Below are 10,785 nucleotides of genomic sequence, written 5' to 3'. Positions count from 1 at the left end.
CTCCCCTTCTATTTCTGAACAAAAGAGAGTGTATATTCAAACGATAACTTAGTGGCATATCAACTCAGAGATTTTTCATCTTTAATTTTGCTAAAAATATTTTCACATGACAACTGTATTAACCAAAATCTAGAAGCTCAATGCAAACCATGTATACTTAAGACAGAATTTTATTCTGACAGTTTTCCATAGTTTGAGGCAATCGTTATGGTGGGTGAAATACAGGTCTGAGAGTCTATCCCGTGTTTACTTTTTGGACACTCCTCATGGATCCCTTATACCACTGATATTTATTTTTTCATATATTTCCACATTTTTATATTGAGCAGATGATGTTTTTTTCACAAGTATTCCACATCAATCCTGCCACATCACTTCACATTCCTTGAGTTTGAAATTGAATGTATTCATGTGACTCATTTTGGGCAATGAAATGTGAACGAGAGAGGCTTGGGTCACTTCTGGATTGACGTTTTGAGAAAACAGCATGTGTTTCACCGCGCTCTTTTACATATTGAGGATGGAGTAGAGTGGCACCTCCTGCTAGCCTTCAAACAGCATGCGGCAGAACCAAAAAGAGCAAGTCTTTGTTGTGTCACTGCAGCACAACTGATCAACTACAGAATTCTTTTTAAAAAGAAAAAAAGAACCATAAAAAGTATATGAATTGGAGAATAAAATTAATTTTGTGCATTTCAATTTTTTTTTAACAAACCATTTACTTTTCCAAGACTGAATCTCCAAATCTGACTTCTCTCATGCTGTTCTCTAATAGTCAATCTCGAAAATGAATTTGAAGACTTCAAATAACCTGAATCAAGTTACGCTACACAAAACTAGGCACCCACAGTCTCCCTTGAGCTTCCTTTCTCCCTCTCCTTCATAACATATAATTCTAATTTTCAGAAGGTGCTAAGAATATCTATATGTGGAAAAAGAACACTATTCTCTTAATTTTTAATTCAACTTTAAGAATATGATTTGCCTGTGTTAATAAAGGCTGTTTTTACAAAGAATGATTTGCACGAAAAATGCCCCCTTCAAATACCTGGATCTCTCACTTCTATTCTTTGAATATATTCAATTTGAAAATCTTGGAAATTACATAGTATATCAATTTAACAGAATGTTCAGAAATCATGAGACTGATAAGATACTGATTCAAATAATTTTTATTGTTTTTTTCTCCTAAAATTAACCTTATTAAAGCTGAGAAATATAATAAAATATAAAGAAAACACAGGCAAAATAAATGAATCATAAGGCCTTTTGAGGCATTGCATGGATTTTATTTGATAGCTTGCTGCACCTCAAGGGTTTTCTCCCCAAAATAAGAACATTTTAAGCTATATTATTAAAAGAACACACACTGTTTGATAATCTTCAAGCTGCTTGAATCTTTTGTAGCTAAATGGCTTTATTCCAGAGGAGCAGATAAAATTTAAGCTGATTGGAGTTATAAATATGTCAAGAATCAGTCTAAATCCATCATTAAATATCACACTACAATTTGTAATGCTCTACAAATATCGAAAAAATGTAATTTTGAAGTTTTAAAATATCAATCAAATATATTAACAGGAGAAAAGATACTGCAAACTTTAAACTAGCTAAAAACATTAGAAATATGAAATTAGCATTTAAATATATATATATATTAACCATGCAATTGCTTTGTATTTGGGATTATATCACATAAAGTATCAAATTCTGCTTCATAAATGTTCAGTTAAAAACAGCCTTTGACTTATTAAAAATACCTTATAAATGCAAATACATGCTTCTGAATGAATTGGTATATATTAATAATCACAAAATGTTAAAACATTTCAATTAGATATTGCTTTTAGCTTATAATCTGATTTAAACCCATTAACATTTCATTTTACATTATCAATCTTAGAATCATGTAAGTCTTTAATAATATTTTTAATTAGTACATTAAGATTATAGTTACTTTTCATATAAGAAAACTACTAACACATCACATCAAAGTTTTTTAAACCTTAGGAGGTAGGGTACTCTGGGGTGTTTAAAATAATATTTTAAATGTTTTATTTTCTACCTTTTCCCTGAATATGGCTTCATCATGAAAGGTAGTAGAGTATGCCACCTCAAAATATGCCACTTTGGCATAAGGTTTGAGTTGAAGGCAATTGAGAAGAAGCAGATAAAAGCTTTTTTTTTCTCCCTCTATTTGTCTAAATGCAAGACATAAATTTACAAAGGTAACCTTCTCCATCTCTCTACCAGAAAAACAAAAGTTAATCACTGGAGACAACTTTTGGACTCTATTAATCTGGAGAAAATATCAGAAAATCTGTACAGCAAACTTTACTAGTCAGCTTATATTTACCATTAGTTTACTCCAACACCAGAATTTATATTCCCACAATTTGCTGCCCTTGAAGGCCTAAAACTGCTTTCCTTTGTCATGTAATTGAGCACAAATATATTGTTTTTTTGTTGAAGATGCTATATGAACCACAGTTCTAAGCCATCACTCTGAATTACTCATTTGTCTCTGGATGTCTCCCATTTATACATGAGGTACACATGTTAATGAACTTGCAAATATTTCTCTTATTAGTCTGTATTTTGTTACAGGGACCCTATAGAGAACTTAGGAGGGTAAAAGAAAATTACTTTTCTTCCTCTACAAATACGTAGTAAGAAATATGAGGAATGTGCTTTCTCACTAGTATTTAGCTTGCGCCTACAATGTAGGAGACCCAGGTTAGATCCCTATTGAGGAAGATCCCATGAAGAAGGAAAGGGCAACCCACTCCAGTGTTCTTCCCTGGGAAATCCTATGAACACAGGAGCCTGGTGGGCTACAGTCCATGGCGTCACAGAATCAGATACAACTGAACAACTAACACGCACATTACTGTCAGAGTGGCACTACCTAGATCCTGGATTTTATATAATTTTAAGCAGAAAATAAAACAACAGAAACCAAGGGTGTCCTCTCAAGGCCTATTCTCGCAATTTATTGGCCATATAGGTGTGTCTGTTTCAAACGATTTTCAAACTTATCCCTTAAAAAAAGTGGCATAAAAAGTATCTTTGCTGGAACAGTTCCCTCAAGGTCATGCTCACCAAGTTAAATTATAATTCATTCATTCATTAATTCAATAAATATGAAACAAATACAAACTATGGTGAATCATGGAGTATGCACAGACATAATGTAGGATTCCCACTCCCAAGGCCCTACAGCATGGTTTTCAAATTACCTAAAGCATATGATGAGACTTGACATGCAAATTAGGGACATATCACTTTTTCAGTACAGTTACATCTCAGACCAACAACCTTAGATTTTATTAGATGGGAAATTACAAACCACTTATGGAACTGTGTCTACCATAGGATGAATATGGCAGCTTCCTTATTTGAGGTCTCTAATTCTCTCAAGGATCATTTCTTTGAGTCTTTATTTTCACTCTTCCCCATTCCCATCAACTTCATATAATCATAAATGGAGGAGAGAGTTGAAGGTCTAATGCATTCTCCTAGCTCCAAAGAATTATTTCTCCACTGTCTGAGAAAAAATAACTAGTAGACTGAATCGTACAAAATAAAAAATACTCAACCATTGGAGAAGGTTGACTGTTTGTTCAAAGGGCAAATTCATAAAAATCACCAAATAATCTGATGCTGTCAAGACTTTTACTAATCCACTGATATTATCATTTTATAATATTAGCAGTGTTGATTCTTGGCTCATAACCTATTTACCAACCAAAATACTATCAACAAAAACCAATAATTTTAATATGCACTGATATCAATACCCTAATCTCATTCTTTTATCCAGTCATCAAAAACTCTGATGTCCTTTAGCAACAACTCTCATAGTATAGTTCAGTCACTCAGTCGTGTCTGCCTCTTTGAGACCCCATGAATCACAGCATGACAGGCCTCCCTGTACATCACCAAATCCTGGAGTTCACCCAAACTTATGCGCATCGAGTCAGTGATGACATCCAGCCATCTCATCCTCTGTCATCCCCTTCTCCTCCTGCCCCCAATCCCTCCCAGCATCAGAGTCTTTACCAGTGAGTCAATTCTTCGCATCAGGTGGCCAAAGTATTGGAGTTTCAGCCTCAGCATCAGTCCTTCCAATGAATAATCAGGACTGATTTCCTTAAGAACGGACTGGTTGGATCTCCTGGCAGTCCAGGGGACTCTCAAGAGTCTTCTCCAACACCACAGTTCAAAAACAATTATGTAAAGTTTAAAAATAAAATAAAATTTAAAACAAACAAATAAACAAAAAAAAAACATCAATTCTTTGGTGCTCAGGTTTCTTTATAGTCCAACTCTCACATCCATACGTGACTACTGGAAAAACCATAGCTTTGACTAGATGGACCTTTGTTGGCAAAGTAATGTCTCTACTTTTGAATATGCTATCTAGGTTGGTGATAACTTTCCTTACAAGGAGCAAGCGTCTTTTAATTTCATGGCTGCAGTCACCATCAGCAGTGATTTTGGAGCCCAAAAAGATAAAGTCTCTCACTGTTTTCACTGTTTCCCCATATATTTGCCATGAAGTGATGGGACCAGATGCCATGATCTTCGTTTTCTGAATGTTGAGCTTTAAGCCAACTTTTTCAATCTCCTCTTTCATTTTCATCAAGAGGCTCTTTTGTTCTTCTTCAGTTTCTGCCATAAGGTTGTTATCATCTGCATATCTGAGGTTATTGATATTTTTCCTCGCAATCTTTATTCCATCTTGTGTTTCATCCAGCCCAGCGTTTCTCATGATGCACTCTGCATAGAAGTTAAATAAGCAGGGTGACAATATACAGCCTTGATGTACTCCTTTTCTATTTGGAACCAGTCTGTTGTTCCATGTCCAGTTCTAACTGTTGCTTCCTGACCTGCATACAGGTTTCTCAAGAGATAGGTCAGGTGGTCTGGTATTCCCATCTCTTTCAGAATTTTCCACAGTTTACTGTGATCCACACAGTCAAAGGCTTTTGCATAGTCAATAAAGCAAAAGTAGATGTTTTTCTGGAACTCCTTGAGTTTTTGATGATCCAGCAGATGTTGGCAATTTGATCCCTGGTTCCTCTGCCTCTTCTAAATCTAGCTTGAACATCTGGAAGTTCATGGTTCACGTATTGCTGAAGCCTGGCGTGGAGAATTTTGAGCATTACTTTACTAGCGTGTGAGATGAGTGCAATTGTGCAGTAGTTTGAGCATTCTTTGGCATTGCCTTTCTTTGGGATTGGAATGAAAACTGACCTTTTCCAGTCCTGTGGCCACTGCTGAGTTTTCAAAATTTGCTGGCATACTGAGTGAAAAGACCTTGATGCTGGGAAAGACTGAAGCCAGGAGGAGAAGGGGATAACAGAGGATGGGATGGTTGGAAGGATCACTGACTCAATGGACATCAAGTTTGAGTAAACTCCGGGAGTTGGTGAGGGACAGGGAGGCCTGGGATGCTACAGTCCATGGGGTGGCAAATAGTCAGACACAACTGAGCAACTAACTGAACTGAACTGAAACTTTAGTATATGGAAGATTAGAGCAGGCTAAACTTCCTTAATTTGTTTTCAAAATTGTTTTAGGGATTATTGATCTTCTTGCCAATTCAAGAATAGCTTGACAATCATTATTGAAATTCATTTTTATAAAACTGGAATTGTATTATATTGAATAAATTAATATAAAAGTGGTATTTTCATGACATTCAACTTTCCTCTGCTTACACATGATATATACCTTCACATAGACTTTTTTTTCCCTTCAGGAAAAGTAATGGATTTCCCTATAGCTCTACTAACATTCTATCTATAGTTCATTATGATTTTTATGGTTTTTTCATTTTTCTTAAAAATGGGATATTCATATTAATACTATATGTCTAAGTTTTATAAACTATAAAGGAAACTATTAACATATACTCTAGTATTCTTGTCTGGAGAATTTCATGGACTAAGGAGCTGGCAGACTACAGCCCATGGGTTTGCACATGATTGAGCAATTAATGCTTTCTTTTCATTCATTTTAGGTCCAACAAACTTGCTAAATTCATTTATTTCACAGTTGAATTTTCTATACATGTACTAATACCCTCTGGAAGTAGCAATGTTCTTTCTTCCCATTCTTTATTGTTCTGAATTATTCTTCTAGAAGTGGTTTCTGACTTCACTATATGATTCTGAATATAATCAGTGACAGAAAACATCTTGTCTAGTCCCTGAATTTGAAGGAATACTTTCAATTTTTAGTGGTATTCACTGAAGTGATATTTCACAGAACACATTTTGTAAAGCAATGCTTTAACCCTAATAAAATGCAGCACTACTTACTTCTCTGCAACTCACATACTTTAACAAATACAAGCCAGATTACTGTTTTACTTTACCAGATGTAAAATACAGTCTGTATCTACTAATGGCATCAGTGATGTGTGTGTAGTAGCATCAGTTTAAGAAACAGATTTATCAAATGCATATTACACTTGTTCTGGTCTCAACACCAGGATATTATGCTACCCATGTTGCAACTTTAAAGGCATAAAATTAAGCTTGTGGATCTAAGTAGATATATTGTCCCTGAGTTCCTCTGATACCATATGTGGTGATAAGTGTAATACCCTGTCATTATAAAATATACATTCTTAATCCAAATACAGGAGTAAAAGGAGACCACTGATGTACTCAATAGTCCAAGGAACCAAAAACAGAACAAAACACACACACACACACAAAGCAAATTCTGATTAGAGACCCAGTAGAGTCTTGACAAGCTTTATGCTTTATGCTTTATGGAAAAATAAAGCATAATTTTGACAATCTAAGCTTATGAGAACTTCAGAAATACACAGCATGTAAATTCTTACAGAATGGAATGCCTATGTCTGAAGGAAATTCACATAAACAAACAAAAAAAATAAGGCAAACAAGGAAGGAACACTGGAATTAAAAAAAAAAAAAAAAGGATTCTGATATTGGATGTAGAGCCCACAGGAAAATTATTTCAGAAAGTATTTTTTCAGCAAACATACATAACATTGAGAGTGCCACCTCGAAAGGCAAATCCTGTGGAACCATAAAACAGGAGTGGAGTGGGGAGGTTGTAACTGGTGGTGAAATTAAAGTCCAATGCTGTAAAGAACAATATTGCATAGGAACCTGGTTTGTGAGGTTCAAGAATCATCATAATTTGGAATGTGGTCATACAGGAGGTGGCCAGCGTGAACATTGACATTATAGGAATCAGTGAACTAAAATGGATGGGAATGGGCAAATTTAATTCAGATGACCATTATATCTACTACTGTGAGCAAGAATCCCTTAGAAGAAATGGAGTAGCCCTCAAAGTTAACAAAAGAGTCCCCAATGCAGTATTTGGGTGCAATCTCAAAAATAATAGAATGATCTTGGATCATTTCCAAGGCAAACCATTCAATATCACAGTAATCCAAGTCTATGTCCCAACCTCTAATGCCAAAGAGGCTGAAGATGAACCCTTCTATCAAGACCTAAAAGACCTACTAGAATTAATACCAGAAAAGAACACACGTTCTTTTCATCATAGGGGACTGGAATGCAAAAGTAGAAAGTTAAATCATACCTACAATAATAGGCAAGTTTGGCCTTGGAGTACAAAGTGGAGCACTGGTCATAGCAATCGACCTCCTCCAACAACACAAGAGATGACCCTACACACGGACATCACCAGATGGTCAGTACTGAAATCAGATTGACTATATTCTTTGCAGCTGAAGATGGAGAAGCTCTATACAGTCTGCAAAAACAAGACATGGAGCTGACTGTGGCTCAGATCATCAGCTCCTTATTGAAAAATTCAGGCTCAAATTGAAGAAAGCAGGGAAAAGCACTAGGCAATTAAGGTATGGCCTAAATCAAATCCCTTATGATTATACAATGGAGGTTATTAACAGATTCAAGGGACTAGATCTGGTAGACAAGTGTCTGAAGAACTGTGGATGGAGGGTTGTAATACTGTACTGGAGGTGGTGACCAAAACCATCCCAAATAAAAAGAGATGCAAGAGGGCAAAGTGGTTGTCTGAAGAAGGCTTACAGATAGCTGAGAAAAGAAGAGGAGCAAAAGGTGAAGGAGAAAGGGAAAGATACACCCAACTGAATGCAGAGTTCCAGAGAAGAGCAAGGAGAGAGAATAAAGAATTCTTAAGTGAACAACTCAAAGAAAGAGAGGAAAACAATATAATGGAAAAGACTACAGATCTATTTAAGAGAACTGGAGGTATCAAAAGAATATTTCATGCAAAGATAGGCACAATAAAGGACAAAACCAGCAAGGACCTAACAGAAGTAGAAGATATGAAGAAAAGGTGGCAAGAATACACAGAACTGTACAATAAAAAGCTCTTAATGACCCAGATAACCATGATGTGATCACTCACCTACAGCCAGACATTTTGGAGTGCGAAGTCAAGAGGGCCTTAGGAAGCATCACTATGAACAAAGCTAGCGGATGTGACAGAATTCCAGCTGAGCTATTTCAAATCCTGAAAGATGATGCTGAAAAGTACTGCACTCACTATGCCAGCAAATTTGGAAAACTTATCCGTGGCCACAGGACTGGAAAAGGTCAATTTTCATTCCAACCCCAAAGAAAGGCAATGCCAAAGAATGTTCAAGTTACCGTAGAACTGACTCATTTCACATGTCTGCAAGATACAGTGTATACGCACACACATACCATATATAAACACACACACACACACACACACACAGTGGAACATTACTCAGCCTAAAAAATAATGAAATAATGCCATTTGTAGCAACATGAATGGACCTAGAGATTATCATACTAAGTTAAGGGAATCAGAGAAAGGCGATGCAAGTATCATATGACTCACTTATATGTAAAATCTAAAAAGATGACACAAATGAAGCTATTTGCAAATGAGACTCACAGACTTAGGGAAAAAAACAAACAAACAAACAAACAAACTTATGGTTACCAAAGGGGAAACGTGGCTGGGAGGGCTAAACTAGGAAGTTGAGATTAACATAAGCACATACTATATATAATCTAGATAATTGAAAATAATATACTGTATAGCACAGGGAACTCCACTCAGTACTCTGCAATAATCTATATGGGAAACAAATCTGAGAAATAGATTATAATTAAACCACTTTGGTATACTCTTGAAACTAACACAACACAGAAAATCAACTAAATTCCAATATAAAATAAAAATGCAGAATATATGTATGTACATATAAAAACAGAAAAAACTACCTAAAAATAAAAAAAAAATCACAGTTCTAAAAGCACAGTGCAAATCAGAAATAAAATACTTACTAATGTGGCAGAACTAAAAAGCAAATACAAATCAAATCTGTAAGTGTCAGTAAGCCTGCCTATGACACTGTTAGGATGTGAGATGATTTAAAAGAAGCATTACTTTCACGGAACACCAGGAAAATTATGATAATATAAAAATTATGATTATATATGGAAATATAAAGAGTATTTCATGCAAAAAAAAACACACAATTTCTTACGAGTGGAATTCTGCTGAACTTTAAAGACACATTAATTTCTGAGAATAAACAAAAAGTGTGAACAGGGGTAAATGGAGGCGAAATCTGCCAAAGAGAATTTATAAGATCAGAAAGAGAGCAGTTGAACTATTAGTGATATAGGGTGTGATAGATAGGACCCAATCAAAACTGAAGGATTTCCTCTTGCAAGATGAACTTACTTGAGAAACCATCCTCATCCCTACCCCTTTAAACTGCTCTACGTTGTATTTTAATTGTTTAATAAATAACATTAATCAACATTTTTGAAAAGGAAAATATACCTGTAACCAATTGCCTTCAAATGTTTGAAATATTTTCCCATTACCAGGGCTTCCCTGATAGCTCAGTTGGTAAAGAATCCATCTGCAATGCAGAAGATGCAGGTTAGATTCCCCGGTCGGGCAGATCCGCTGAAGAAGGGATAAGCTACCCACTCCAGTATTCTTGGGCTTCCCTTGTGGCTCAGCTGGTAAAGATCTGCCTGCAATGTGAGAGACCTGGGTTCGATCCCTGGGTGGGGAAGATCTCCTGGAGAAGGGAAAGGCTACCCACTCCAGAATTCTGGCCTGGAGAATTCCATGGACTGTTGCCCGCAAAGAGTTGGACACAACGGAGCTACTTTCACTTTAACTTTCTATCAGGTGTTAGAGTTAAAGCAATATTGTAGAAATTACTGTATTTTTGGTTCATTGTATGTATGTATCATATATATGACTATAATATATATGATATCATAGTTATATATTATACTATATAATACCATATATGTATTCTATATATGTATATACCATATATATATGAAAATTCTCCAAGCCAGGCTTCAGCAATATGTGAATCATGAATGTCCAGATATTCAAGCTGGTTTTAGAAAAGGCAGAAGAACCAGAGATCAAATTGCCAACATCTTCTGGATCATCGAAAAAGCAAGAGAGTTCCAGAAAAACATCTACTTCTGCTTTATTGACTATGCCAAAGCCTTTCACTGTGTGGATCACAACAAACTGTGGAAAATTCTGAAAGAGATGGGAACATCAGACCACCTGACCTGCCTCTTAAGAAACCTGTATACAGGTCAGGAAGCAACAGTTAGAACTGGACATGGAACAACAGACTGGTTCCAAATAGGAAAAGGAGTACGTCAAGGCTGTATATTGTCACCCTGCTTATTTAACTTATATGCAGAGCACATCATGAGAAACGCTGGGCTGGATAAAGCATAATCTGGAATCAAGATTGCC

The sequence above is a fragment of the Bos javanicus genome, chromosome 17, assembly GCF_032452875.1.
Source record: "Bos javanicus breed banteng chromosome 17, ARS-OSU_banteng_1.0, whole genome shotgun sequence".
Taxonomy (NCBI): Eukaryota; Metazoa; Chordata; class Mammalia; order Artiodactyla; family Bovidae; genus Bos; species Bos javanicus.
Note: the sequence above shows the minus strand (reverse complement) of the source record.